The following is a 15778-nucleotide window of genomic DNA, read 5'->3' as shown; positions in this document are numbered from 1 at the left end:
AGTGAAAGCGTCTGATAAGTATACATAAGACTTGGTTGGTACTATTTCTACTTTCTGACATTCTCTGGTTCTAGGATCTTTAGTTCTAACCCATTTCTGGCTGCTTTATATATGCTGAAGGTTGAGTTGCAGGTACTTAATATACTTCTGTCCTCCATTAGAGCTGCTCTAGGAGACTAAGGATAGCAAAATAAAGTTTTTCTTCAACACATAATTGTCGATTTTCTAGCTTTCAAGAAAAGGTGATAGACTATCCAGATATCCTATTGGATGTTTAGAGTCTCAGACTATGCCTCTTTATCAGTTAACAGTCTGACAGGTAAAGGCATCACCACACTTTAAAATAATAATTATAATAAAGTTCAAATTGGAAACATGAATTTAGTAGATTGAACCTTGGAAATTGGAGTTAAAAGATTTAACTCTCTTCACCAGCTATCTACCTCATCATGCACAACTCATTTAGATTCTCTAGACTTCAGATTCCTCATTCATTAGAATGTATCTCATGCTGTTAGTGTAACAGTAAAATGAGATATTACACGTAAGGCCTTTGAAAATAGAAAGGCACTAGGGACAGTGCAGTGGTATTAACATGAGGAATCTGTGTATGGAGTTTGGGGATCTCTCCTTGACCAGGTGTGGAAGGACAATCAGAAACATTACTTCTGAGTTTTTTTTTTTTTTTAAGGCTCTCCTTACAAGGATGTAGCCTTAAAAATAAGCACAGAATGTGTACATATTGAAGGGAAATTAACAGATGGAAAGAAGTTTTGGAATAAAAAACAAAGTCAGTAAAAAATGTGGTGGATATTGAAATTGACTTTAGAAAAGACTGCCAGATTTTTCATATGTTAGTGATATGTAGATCTGCAATAATGCATGGTGAATGTTTGGAAAAGAATCATTTTTCTTGGTTGAGAAGATAAATTTTGACTATAAAAAATATGTGATTGATAAAATATCATGTATGCAATCTAAAAACTCCTCCAAGTTTGCAGCTAAACTTCTTTTCAGATTCTTTTTTCATTTCTAACATAATAATTGAGTTAAATTATTTCATATTTATATCTTTAAGCTGATGGCTATACTGGAGATAAAAAGTGATTTATGTGTGATCACCTCTAAGAAAACTGAGTACAAGGAGCTATTAAATATTAGAATGGAAGTTTCTGTTGTTTTTTTTTAAAATAAGTTTAAGAAAAGCAAAGGGTGCGGAAAGAGCTGAAAAGGAAGGAGAGGCCTGGAGGGATGGGCCAGGGACACCTGGAATCCTCATCCAACTGCTACACAATTGATACCTGGTCTAATAGGCTTAGATGTTGGACCTATAAGTAGTTCCAGGGCCCAGTAGATAACTGTTTCAAGTGCATATCTTACACATATGCAAACATTGCTCAACTTCCTAAGTGTTGGTTTTCAAATTTGACTTGTAACTTTTATAAGACCTTCTGATAGCTTCTTAAGAAAGAAGAAACCTACATATTTTAATCCTGATAGGATATGATTTTATATCAAAGCTCCTAAAACAGAATGAATAAAATACAAAACTGTGCATTAAAACATGAACACAATATTTTATTTTTATGCTTGACTTCAGATTAGAAATAATCTTGCTAACTCCTTTCTCCCTCTCTCCTACCACCTCTGCTACCCCCTCCCTCCAATAGAAATAGAATGCATGAATTTTGGAATAAAATTGATTCCAAGTCAAGTAGATTGGTGGTTAAGAATGGGAATAGGAACAAATGTTCACGGATCAGGAGCATGGAGTTGAGTGGTTTCCTGGGTGATGGCTCCTATTTTTTCTTCAATGCAGAGAGCAAAGTCATCTGTTGAGAATGAGTGGCAAGTGGTAGAAGAGTAGACTTCAGGAGAGTGCGAAATGTAGGAAGTAGCTGTAAGGAGTGCCTGGGGCCCCAGGGTCTAGTTGGGGTGGAGGAGCATGAATTTCTAACAGAACATGACTTGTCCATGTGCAGTAGCACCATTTTGGATGTGCTTGTGTGATTTTTCTCCAGGAGCAATGTCAATCTGAGAGCAGAGAAGGGAGGTACAACAGATGAATTGATCCATGGTATGTGTTTCTTAGATGGGTTCAATGGAAGAGGGATGGTGGAACTGTGGCTTTTGTTAGCAGGGTGGCTGAAATGAAAGACAAGAGTCCTACCCATGCAAAGAAGAAAATGAAGATGTGAGAGGATGGGCTCGAGTCTGAATGTCCTACTAAAGTGAAAGACCAAGTGTAGTAGGAATGAAGGTTATGGGCTGAATTGTGTCCCCCCAAATTCGGCTGCTGAAGTCCTAACTCCCAGGATCTCAGAATGTGATTTTATCTGGAGACAGGATCTTTAAAGAGGTTAATTAAAGTTAAATGAGGTCATTAGTACAGGCCCTAGTGCAATATGATAGATGCCCTTATAAGAAGAGGAGACAGGACACAGAAACACACAAAAGAAAGACTATGTGAAGACACAGAGAGAAAGCAACTGTGCTGGTTAATTAATTAATTAATTTATTTTTGGCTGTGTTGGGTCTTCGTTGCTGCGTGCGGACTTCTCTAGTTGTGGTCAGCGGGGGCTACTCTTCATTGCGGTGCGCGGGCTTCTCATTGCGGTGGCTTCTCTTGTTGCGAAGCACGGGCCCTAGGTGCACAGGCTTCAGTGGTTGTGGCACGTGGGCTCAGTAGTTGTGGCGCATGGGCTTAGTTGCTCCGTGGCATGTGGGATCTTCCCGGACCAGGGCTCGAACCCGTGTTTCTTGCATTGGCAGGCGGATTCTTAACTACTGCACCACCAGGGAAGCCCCTGTGATGGTTAATTTTAGGTATCAACTTTTCTGGGCTAAGTTATGCACAGATAGCTGGTAAAGCATGATTTCTGGGGGTGTCTGTGAGAGTGTTTTTGAGAGATTACTATCGAATCAATAGAGTGAGTAAAGAGGACCTGTCCTCACTAATGCCTGTGGGCATCATTCAATCCATTTAGGGCTGAATAGAACAAAAAGGTAGAGGAAGGGTGAATTTTCCTCTTTTTTTTTTTTTTTTGTGGTACGCGGGCCTCTCACTGTTATGGCCTCTCCCATTGCGGAGCACAGGCTCCTGACGCTCAGGCTCAGTGGCCATGGCTCACAGGCCCAGCCGCTCCGTGGCATGTGGGATCCTCCCGGACCGGGGCACGAACCCGTGTCCCCTGCATCGGCAGGCGGACTCTCAACCACTGCGCCACCAGGGAAGCCCTCGCTCTCTCTTTTTGAGCTGAGACATCCATTTCCTCCTGCCCTCCAACGTTGGAGCTCCTGGTTCTCAGGCCTTTGGGCTCAGACCTAATTATCCCACCAGCTGTCTTGTTTCTTCAGCCTGCAGGGAGCAGACAGTGAGACTTCTTGGCCTTTACAACCATGTGAACCAATTCCTACAATAAATCTCCTGTTGTACAGATCTACATATATCCTATTGGCTCTGTTTCTCTGAAGAACCCTGACTAATCCAGTGGAGAGATGCCTTAGAAGAAATCAAAACTTCCAGCACCTTCCTCTGGGACTTGTAGCCTCCAGAAGTGTGAGAAAATAAGTTTCTGTTGTTTAAGGCACTCATTCTGCGGTACTTTGTTATGGCAGCTTTTAACAGCTAATACAGAAGGTGTCAGGGTTTTGGAAAGATAAGAAGTTGAGGTCCCAAAGCAGGATTGCTTGTGTTTATACGAGTGGTGGGGTAATTCCTGGTGATAACAACATCCAGGGTGTTGCTGTGGGACTGGGGACTGAAGTCATAAGGAGGTGAAAGTCACTGGCTGCAGAGAGAGCAAAGCAGACAGTATAAAGGTAAATAATTCAAAACCAGTATTATGAGGTAAGAAACTGAAAGTTAATTGATGGCAATTGAGGGATCAGTTTACAATGTGCTTTGTAAATATCTTTTATAACAAAAATGGTCATGAGATAATAAATGTGAAAGTGCTGTTTTATTTCAAATCATAAAATAAAATCTCTGAATCCTGGTATGCACCAGTATAGCATGAACTGATTTATTTGCCTTATAAAGTACTCTCTTCCTTCGACTTCTCCTTGCCTTTAAATGGTTTGATAGGGCAACTAAATTATATGGGTAGAGAGTTCCCAGGGACAGCACAGAGCCTGGCATGGAGCATGGTGTGTTTGTTGAACTGGTAGGTGACTCTGCAAGGAGAGTGCCCTCAAATTGTCCCTTCCAGTAGTATGCTTGCCAAGTTATCTGGGCCACCTAAAGTAAACAACCTTAGCAATAACAGAAAGTTACCAACCCACGTAAGCAAAGCCTCCATCCTGAATGTCCACAGTCGCCTGATGCCACTGTATTTCTCAAGCAGGTAGGCTCAAATTCTTCATCCAAGCAACTCCAAGAAGAGTAGCTCTCTTAGCCATAATCTTCTGTGGTAGGGAAAAAGCAAATGAGCCCTGCTCTGATACATCCAGTACTGAGATGTCCTTTTCTGGTTTTACACCCTAGGCACCTGCAGAGTAAAAGAGGCTGCTGGAACAGCTCACTCTCATTCACATTTCTCCCCCTTCCCTACTTTTATTTTTTTTCCCTACAATACACCCCGTCAGCCAACATTGTCTATCTTTTATTTATTTATTTTGTTTACTGTCTATTTTCCTATTTTCTGCTACAATATAAACTTCATCAAGGCGAGGGTTTTTTTTGGGTTTTTTTTGCTGCTGTATCCCCAGCACTTAGAACAGTGCTGGACATACAGTAAACACTCAATGGTAATGTGAGCTGAAAACCCTAAGAAAATATTTCCCTTTGCCCCCAACTCCAAGAGTCCATTTTGACCCATTCACCAGGAGGTTGATTTGGGAGCTAGTTTTTGGGTCTCTCTAGGGTCTGAGGAAGAGTTAAGCCAAGTGAGGCATTCTGAAGTTTTTAGAGGACTAATGCTGTGCTTGCACTGGAGCCACAATGCTACTTGGAACTGTTTCATTTATGTAGCAAGTATGTTTCCCTACAGTGACCTGTGAGCATATCAGAGCATATAAGGGTCTGTAACAATTCACTCTGAGTCTTAGTCTCTTCCAATGCAAAACCATGCTAATAATACCTATATTACAATGATGCCCTGGGGATTAAATGAGGTATATGTGGCATTACCCAGTACCCTACAAGCATTCAGAGTAGAACACAATTCTTGAGTCCCTACCATGTGCCGGACACCATATTAAGAGATGTACATGCATTGCTTCTAATCCTCACTATAGTCCTGCAAAATAGATGTTATCTCTTCCATTTTACAAACAAGCAGTATAGCTCAGAGCAGTTTAAATGACTTCACAAGTCACAGTTATTTTTTTAAAAATTTATTTACCTATAGTTGATTTACAGTGTTGTGTTAGTTTCAGGTGTACAGCTTCAAATTCTTTTCTATTATAGGTTATTACAAGATACTGAATATAGCTCCATGTGCTATATAATAAATCCTTTTTGTTTATCTATTTTATATATACTGGTATGTATCTGTTAATCTCATACTCCTAATTTATCCCTCCCCTTCCTTTTCCCCTTTGGTAACCATAAGTTTGTTTTCTATGTCTGTGAGTCTGTTTCTGTTTTATAAATAAGTTGATTTATATTATTTTTTTAGATTCCACATATAAGTGATATAATATTGTCTTTCTCTGTCTGACTTACTTTACTTAGTATGATAATCTGTAAGTCCATCCATGTTGCTGCAGATGGCAATATTTCATTCTTCTTTTTCACATTGTTAATGTTAAATCTCAGCACTTTGGGCACAGATACTTTACATTAACTAGACTGGCCCTGTGGTCTACTAAATATTACTAAGCCACAGCTAGCTTAACATTTCAAATGGACCACAAGCTATGCCAAAATGTGTGTAATGAATCTGGAAATCTGTCTTCTTTTCAAATCTGATCGTTTTAAGAATAGTACTCCTTCATCCTCCCCGGTAGAGCACGGCTGGATTTGACAAATTTTTCTCTATTGTCTGGTCACTGGTGTCAAGATTATGGAAAACTTATAGAATTTCTTAGAGAAAGAGCAGAGAATGAACCTTATTGTTTTAGCACAGACTTAGTATCATTTTGGTCACCTGGAACTGTGAACCATGAAAGGCTGGGAAGCTGTCAGGGCTGTTTTTTCTTTCTCAGTTTATTTATGTTTGTCTTCCTCCAGGAGATTGTGAGAACCATGAAATCTAAACTGTGCCTCCTGTTTCTAGTGCAGTGGCTAGTGCTAGTAAACATATACTTAATTGAATAAAAATAGAACAAATAAATGACGATGAGGAGTCTTTTCAAGCTGTATTTAGTTAAATAGTTTAAATTTATGCTTCGTATCTGACTTTAATGCTGGTAAGAACAGAGATTTTAGTCCCATCTTATGGATTCATATACCATATTTCTTTGGGGAGTGACACAGTGGTTTGTTTTCTCCCAATAGTTATAGAACCAATTCCCATATGTTCAGTGAATCTGTGCCAGGTGTTAGAAGAGCATGACAAGCTTAATAGTCATAGTAGCAAACACTTTTACTGCATTTACTATGCCCACGGTTCTGACCATTTTACCTTTGTTATATCATTCAACACGCAAAACAACACTGGGAGGAAGGTACCATGATCATCTCGATGACAAATAAGGAAATCAAGGCACTAAAAACATAGTCACCCAAAGAAATAATTAGCTGTGGAGCTAGGATTTGAACCCAAGCGATTTGGCTCCAGAGCCTAAGTGCTTATTCACAACTTTATAAACCCTCCTTAAATCAACGAATTCACAGTAAATATGAACAATGATAATAACTATATAACGGGATAATATTTTGATAATTAACCAATTTTTTTTGTTCTCAATATCCCCCGAGCTTTATGATCTTTTCCCTCCTTCCAATAGCAGCTACAACTTAGTGCCCTCAGGAAAGGCATAACAGAATAGAACACAATAAACAAAAATTAAATTGTGAGCTCCGGACATAAAAGATATGAAAGGACATAATTTTGTCTCATCCATCAGGCCAGGTGAGCTTGTCTTCTCAGTGGAGGAGAGAGAACTGGAACCTCTGGTTCTAGCCACCCGTCCCTTAAGTTCCCTCCATGGGAGAGAGGGAGAAATGCAGATCTGTGACAGAGAACCTGAGCCTCGCACCCATCCTTATAGACCCAGGAAAGTACATGGAAGCTGGTAAGACCCCAGACCTTCCCTGGCCCAACATGGAGTGGGAACAGTAGAGCATAAAGGGCAAAACGCCTTAGGCAGCCCTACCTAATTTCTCACAGTGGTGGTTAGCAGCAGGAACTGATTCTTTATCATATGTCAAAGAGGCATGAGTGGCAGAGAGAGCTGAGTGTCATGAGATCTTGGCATGGGAATGAACAGGGCGCAGTGGTGACCTAATGGATTGATGGGGTTCAGGGCAGGCCACCCCCAAATATATCACTTTGGCATATTGATTATTGTTAATTGAAGTTACTTGAGAAACAGCTGGTGCAGAAAGGACATTCCGACCCTCCTCTCTGTCCCCCTGAAAGCAGAAAATAAATCTCTCATGTGAAAGTTACCCTTCCTGCGTTAGGAGGTAGAGAGACCTCCTTTTGCCAGAGACAGGGAATTCAGGGCTGTGAAGTTAGGTATCTCTGCGTAGTTTTTTCAATAATTAGTACCCAAGCCTAAGTTTCTTTGTCTTGTCAGTTCTTCACAAATTTATTGTTTCTTTGTCTAAAACTTATTAAAGCTGCCTGCTTTGATCATTTCTTCGAGTTTCACATTTCTATGAACTCCTGTACATATGAAATTAACATTTTATTTTCTCCTCTTAATTTGTCTAATGTCAATTTAATTATTAGACCAGTCAAAAAAACCTAGAAGGATAGAGGAAGCAGTTTTTCCTCCCCATCAGGAGGAATGACTGAACACCTAACAGACATGAGGCAGTCTCAGAGATGACATTGTGGAGATGCTGGCTCAGGACCAGCTGCATCACTCTTCTGTGCCCCCTGCCCAAGCACCTGATGGCTTGGTGCCACATGAGCCCCTAAAGATCAGACCCACAGAATGAAGCTGGGGTAGCAACCTGAATTAACTGAGAAGACGTTTCTGTTACCAGGCAGAAAAGGGAGGGCTTGTGATAAAAATTAAGTTGTTATAGACAAAAATGCAGGTAACATATTAAACTAAATGTCTTGCCTATTAGAATTTGTGCTTGTGAATATCCTTCAGTACGGTAAGTAGCATTTACTGTTGGATGTATGCTAAGAACTGTGCCAAGTACTTTATAATAGTTTTTTCATTTAGTCCTATAATGAATTTAGGACAGGGGTTCTATTTGTGTTCCCCCATTTCACATTTATGGGAATTGAGGCTTGTAATAGGCAAGTAACTTTCCCAAAATTACAACTGGGTCACAGGGTAAGGAGTCAGTTTCTGTCTCACCAGATCCAAAGCATCTGCTCTTAAATATTATATCAGTTCCTCAGATTTATTTTCTTAGAGTTGAAATAGCAGAAATTTGGGACTGATCTTTATCACCTTGCTTCTCTTACCCTTATGTTCGATTTCAAGACCTATGGAGTCTATGTCTAAGATACACATTGACTCCATCCACTTCTTTCTGTTTTCCCTGATAGCACACAGCCCACGTTACTGTCAAAGCTGCCACATACCAGAGGGAAGCCTGCAGACCATGGAAAGCTGGTCTGCCTTCACAGAGTTTCACAATGTCTTAAAAGGGGGGAATTGCGAAAGGTACTTACACATTTCAGGTGCTGGAATTATCAAAGGGAGGTTTTAAGACAGAAGAAGAAAGCAAGGTCTTGGTCCGAATTTGTGAACTTGGCAGGAGATGCTGGTCTTAGGAAAGCATGGGTCTATGCAGTTACTGCTAGAACAGCTAATCAGTGGTCTTCTCCTGGAGCGTGTGGGTCGCAATGAGCTGGTAACTATTTGACCTTGGTTTGTGGTACACATCCTAGTTGGGATGCTTTATCTATCTCATGAGTCGCAGCGTAGTTCACTACCTCCACCTCTTTCTTGGCCTTGTGTAACAGCCCGATTAGTCTCCCTGATTTCACACTTTCTCACCTCCAGTGCTGTCTTGACAAAGCAGCCAAAGCGATCTTTCTTAAAACCTCAGATTGGATGTCATTTCCCTGCCTAAAACTCTTCAATGGCTTCTCATTAAACTTGAAATAAAACACCAAATTCTTGGCACAGACTTCACCCCTGTCAATAATTCCAGTATCATCCTGTGCTATTCCTCCTGCACACACTGTGCTCCATCAACCCTGGCCGTCTTTGTTTCTTTTTTTTTTTATTATTAATTTTTATTGGAGTGCAGTTGATTTATTTTGTTTCTTAAATGTGCCAACTCATTGCTGCCTCCATCCCTTCACACATGTTCCAGCTGCCTGAGTGATCTCCAGTTCTTCCACTGCTACATTCCTTATAACCCCCATATCTCAACTTAAAGAAACCTCTCAAATCCACCTTTCATAGTAGGTCCCTTTAGATCACAGAGTGCAATGTATTTCCTTTCATAGCATATGTTAACAGTTTATAATTGTATACTTGAAACCGTGCAACTCAGATTGGGACTTGAACCCAGCCAAAACCCAGATTGGGACTTGAACCCACGGTCTTTTAACTGAGATCACACACCTGGTCTCAGGACGTAATGAAGCTCAGGTTCTTGATGTTCTTGTTGCAGAAAGAATTCAGTGAGAGACAAAGTGATAGTTAAGAAGTAGATTTATTTAGAGAGAAACACTCCACAGACAGAGTGTGGGCCATTTCAGAAGGTGAGAGGCACCAGGGTATAGGGTTTTCAGGGTATAGGGGTGGGTAATTTCACAGGCTAATGAGTGGGAGAAGTATTCCAGCTATTTTGGGGAAGGGGTGGGGACTTCCAGGAATTGGGCTGCTACCCACTTTTTGACTTTTTATGGTCAGCCTTGGAACTGTCATGGTGACTGTGGGTGTGTCATTTAGCATGCTGATGTGTTACAATGAGCATATACTGAGGCTCAATGTCTAGTGGAAGTCAAAATGTCCACCATCTTGGACCTGTTGGTTCTAACCAGTTTATGTCATCTCCTTGGGCTATGTCAGTCTGTGACCAGCTCTTAATTAGGAAAGGTAACAAACCTAAAGTTTATTTTTAAAAAAATCTTAAAAAGGGATATATCCTATCTACAATGAATAAAGTTGTTGTGAAGGTAAGAGATGTAAAATGTTTTTGATAATCAGGATCTTTGTATGAATAAGATACTGTAACCACAAAGTGTGATGACCTCATATGATAAGCCTCATAAGATTAGAAGCAACAGAGCTTATCAGTCAAGAGTTGGGTGGGTTAGAGGCAGGAACTCTGGGTTTGAACCCTTGAACTTCATGTACTAGTCGTGTATCCTTGGGCAAATTAATCTCTGTCTTTGTGCTTTCATTCCTTTGTCTATAAAAAGAGAACAAAAAAATTACCTTCAGAGGTTGGGGATGAAATCATATAATACATATAAAGTGCTTGGCTCTTGGGAAGAGTTTACTCAAAGAGTTCAATAAAAGTTCCTTAGGCTCAGCTTTAGATATAGAAACATAATTTGGGGAAGGGAGTGGGAAACCAATAGAACCTACAAAGACAAGCAGGTATCTGTTACTTTGTAATTGTGGCAAATTAAAAAAATTGCGAAGAAATTTTGGAAGTCAATGTTAATGCTTTGAGAGAATAGTATTAAAAATATATTCCTTCATTTAGTAAAAACAAGTGTTTGAAATACCTGTAATATCCTCTGAATGTGTGGATTCTGCTTATTTTAAACTTTTCTGAAGTAGTTAGATAATATTTCATTGTTGGGGTTATTTTATGATTTTCAGTAAACACATCTGTAAAGTGTAGAACAGTTTAAGAGCAAGGAATGACCTAATATACTCTGAAACTCCAAGATGTTTTGTAACGATTTATTCAATTAATGTTGCATGCATATCAGGCCTTATTGATTTATATCCTCAGTATCTTCCTGAAGAACGCTGTGAATTACCAAACTCATTTATTGTAGTGGTTGTCATGTTCATTTTAGCCACTGTTGGCCCAGAAGACTATTACTTGTGGGTTTTCCTCCATTCATCCCTTCTCTTCAATTAAAAAGTCATTTTTTGGGGGGTTACACTTGGCCACAGTTACACCCCTTAATGGAATACTTTCCTCTGTAGCTGATAGTTTGTGAACATATTTGGGACAAATTTCATATATGCTGGTGGTAAAAAGGGAGAATAAAAGGAATGGAGAAAGGCATTAACTGAAATCAAGCTGTAAAGAAATAGGACTCCAAAATATCAGCAATTAAATTCCCTGACATTGTGGGACAGCTTGGTGTTTCTGGCCTCATGAATATATTTCTAAGTGGTGATCCAGTTGCAATCAATATAATATTATAGAATTGCAGTTCCCATGTCCTCTGACAAAGGACCTCCAAGAAGAATATTTCCTACCATTCTCCTTTCTATAGATTCATAGTTCCACTAGATTTTCTGTCTATGTCTTGGTGAAGTGGTGAAGGAAGAGGGCAGGAAGGGAGGTTTCCTTGAAGAGGAATCAGCAGAGTCTAGTGAAACTAGAGCATTAAAAGCAAAAGCAAAACAAACAAAAAAAAGGATCAAAATACAACTTTACTCTTGTCAGTCCAGTGGAAGAATTTTTCCATTGTATATTGGGCCAGACCATGGGAAACCACACTTGACTAAGGAGTGGGGGTATCGTGTCACTCAGAGGTCACAGAATTGGAGCTAAGAGCAGTAACTGGATGAGACCATTGTCTTCCTCAGGGAAGGGGTATGTCTTGGTTGAATAGAAGAGTTGTGTTGTGTTTTACATTCTCCCCCAGAAAGGATCCTTTAGACTCATTTATTTGTAGACACAATTGAATGCTACCTCATTATGCTACTGCTTCTTGAGATACAGTGTTTGCATTTTAACAGAGTTGTTTTTGTGGCAAAGGGTAAAGATTTAAAAGTGTAATTTCAGGCTTTAGGGACCTGGGAGTTTGGAGAGGGGCTGTATTAATTAGAGTGAAGACTAAATCACTGCAATAGAGAGATCTATAAATGCAAAGACTAAAATAGGTAGTCATTTATTTCCCTTTAATGTAAAAGTCCAGCATGGGTAGGACCTGCTCTGAGAAGCCATCCAGATATCCAGGCTGTTAGGGGCTTTTCCATATTCCAAAGGGCATAGTATATTATTATTTTCTGCAAGTTTGAAGCTGAGTTCCACATCCACATTCAACCATCAGGAAGGAATAAGGCAGATTTCCTTCTTAAGCAAGTGATTAAAGTCTTATACTTTGCTTCTGCTCACCTTCTATTGGTGAGAACTTTGGCCATCCAGAGACCAAAGGGGACTGGTCTCTGGTTGATTAGCCATGTGCCTATGCTGGGTAATTAGCTGACTCAGCTATGGAGGGCTTTCCTTTGCCTTGAATTATTTCCTGAGACCTGCCTTATATATTCCACCACCACTTCACTCCATATTCAGAAGTTATATTTTTTATTCTTTGAAAAAAATGAAGATATCTCAGTTGCTATGATAGTCATAGACATAATAGCTGAAAACTTCCCTAACCTGGGAAAAGAAATAGACATCCAAGTCCAGGAGGTGCAGAGAGCTCCATACAGGATTAACCCAAAGAGGAATACAGCTCGACACATTGTAATTAAAATGACAAAAATTAGAGAAGGAGAAAGAGCAGAGAGAACCAGGAGATGATGGAGGAGGTTACTGTAGTAGGTTGAAAGTGAGGAAGAAATCCTTGGTCACCAGCCTAAAGGACTTTGAAGAACATGTAAATATCACAGAATATCTGACCTTTTACAAAACCCTCAACATTTGTATAAGGTCCACTATACTTGTTGCTATGTCTGTTTCTTTGGGAGGGTGGGGGTTGGAGAAGGGTGAGGAGTTATGAATTGGTTTGGTTTGCTTTGTTTTGTAGAAATCTAGGTAGGTATATTAGTTTCCTATTGCTGCTTTAACAAATTACCACAGATTAATGCCTAAAAACAATAGCAATTTAATATCTTATAGTTTTGGGGTTCAAATGTCCAAACTGGCTTTCACTGGGCTGAAACCAAGGTGTCGGTAGGACTATGCTCATTCTGGGAGCACTAGGGGAGAATCCATTTCCTTGCTTTTCTCAGCTTCTAGGTTTGCATTCCTTGAATTCCTTGGCTCATGTTCCTCATCTCCCTCTTCAAAGCCAGCATCATTGCATCTTCGAAAATCTTTCCTCTCTAACTTCCACCTTCCTCTTATAAAGACCCTTCTGATTACATGGGGCCAGCCCAGATAATACAGTTTCCTCTCCCTGTCTCAAGATTCTTTATTTAATCATATATGTAAACTTCCTTTTCCATGTAAGGTAACATACTCGTAGATTCTGGGGATTAGGAATTGGAGGATCCTGTGGAGGATGGAAGAAGATATTCCATGCAAATGGAAGTCAAAAGAAAGCTGGAGTAGCAATACGCATATCAGATAAAATAGACTTTAAAATAAAGACTGTTACAAGAGACAAGGAAGGACACTACATAATGGTCAAGGGATCAATCCAAGAAGAAGATATAACAATTGTAAATATTTATGCACCCAATATAGGAGCACCTCAATACATAAGGAAAATGCTAACAGCCATGAAAGGGGAAATTGACAGTAAAAGAATAATAGTGGGAAACTTTAACACTCCACTTACACCACTGGACAGATCATCCAGGCAGAATATTAATAAGGAAACATAAGCTTTAATGACACAATAGACCAGATAGATGTAATTGATATTTATAGGACATTCTGTCCAAAAGCAGCAGAATACACTTTCTTTTCAAGCACACGTGAACATTCTCCAGGATAGATCACATCGTGGGTCACAAATCAATCCTCAGTAAATTTAAGACAATTCAAATTGTATCAAGTATCTTTTCCGACCACAGTGCTATGAGATTAGAAATCAATTACAGGAAAAAAACCCTGTAAAAACCACAAACACATGGAGGCTAAATGATACACTACTAAATAACTAAGAGCACTGAAGAAATGAAAGAAATAAAAGCATACATAGAAACAAATGACAGTGAAACGTGATGACCCGAAACCTATGGGATGCAGCAAAAGCAGTCCTAAGATGGAAGTTTATAGCAATTCAATCATATCTCAAGAAATAAGAAAAATCCAAATAACCTAACCTTACACCTAGAGCAACTAGAGAAAGAAAAACAAACAAAACCCAAAGTTAGTAGAAGGAAAGAAATCATAAAATTCAGAGCAGAAATAAATAGAAATGAAGAAAACAATAGCAAAAATCAATGAAACTAAAAGCTGGTTCTTTGAGAAGAAAAATAAAATTGATAAACCTTTGCCAGACTCATCAAGAAAAAAAAGGAGAGGATTCAAATCATAAAATTAGAAATGAAAAAGGAGAAATTACAACTGACACCTCAGAAATACAAAAGATCATAAGAGACTACTATAAGCAACTATATGCCAATAAAGTGGACATCCTGGAAGAAATGGACAAATTCTTAGAAAGGTACAACCTTCCAAGACTGAACCAGGAAGACATAGAAAATATAAACAGACCAATCACAAGTAATGAAATTGAAACTGCAATTAAAAATCTTCCAACAAACAAAAAGTCCAGGAACAGATGGCTTCACAGGCAAATTCTACCAAATATTTAGAGAAGAGCTAACACCCATCCTTCTCAAACTCTTCCAAAAAATTGCAGAGGAACGAACACTCCCAAGCTGATTCTCTGAGGGCACCATTACCCTGATACTAAAAAGCAGACAAAGATATCACTGAAAAGGAAAATTATAGACCAATATCACTGATGAACATAGATGCAAAAATTCTCAGCAAAATACTAGCAAAAAGAATCCAGGACTTCCCTGGTGGCACAGTGGTTAAGAATCTGCCTGCCAATGAAGGGGACATGGGTTTGATCCCTGGTCCAGGAAGATGCCACATGCAGCGGAGCAACTAAGCTGCTGTGCCGCAACTACTGAGCCTGTGCTCTAGAGCCCATAAGCCACAACTACTGAGTTCATGTGCCACAACTACTGAAGCCCATGTGCCTAGAGCCCATGCTCCATGACAAGAAAAGCCACTGCAATGAGAAGCCCGCGCACCACAACAAAGAAAAAGTAGCCCCCTCTCGCCTCAACTAGAGAAAGCCTGTGCACAGCAACGAAGACCCAATGCAGCAAAAAATAAATAAGTAAGAAAATAAATAAATAAATAAATTTATTAAAAAAAGAATCAAACAATACACAGAAAGGATCATACACTATGAACAGGTGGGTTTTATGATCAAGGATCATACACCACGATCAAGTGGGTTTATCAAGGATTCTTCAATATATGTAAATCAATCAATGTGACATACCATATTAACAAATTAAAGAATAAAAACCATATGATCATCTCAATAGATGCAAAAAAAGCTTTTGACAAAATTCAACACCGATTTATGATAAAACTCTTCAGAAAGTGGGCATAGAAGGAACGTACCTCAACATAATAAAGGCCATATATGACAAACCCACAGCAAGCATCATTCTCAATGGTGAAAAACTGAAAGCATTTCCTCTAAGATCAGGAACAAGAAAAAGATGTCCACTCTCAACCACTATTATTCAACATAGTTTTGGAATTCCTAGCCATGTTAATCAGAGAAGAAAAAGAGATAAAAGGAATCTACACTGGAAAAGATGTAAAACTGTCACTGTTTGCAGA

The sequence above is a fragment of the Phocoena phocoena genome, chromosome 1 (genome assembly GCF_963924675.1).
Source record: "Phocoena phocoena chromosome 1, mPhoPho1.1, whole genome shotgun sequence".
Lineage (NCBI taxonomy): Eukaryota > Metazoa > Chordata > Mammalia > Artiodactyla > Phocoenidae > Phocoena > Phocoena phocoena.
This window is presented reverse-complemented; position numbering follows the sequence as displayed.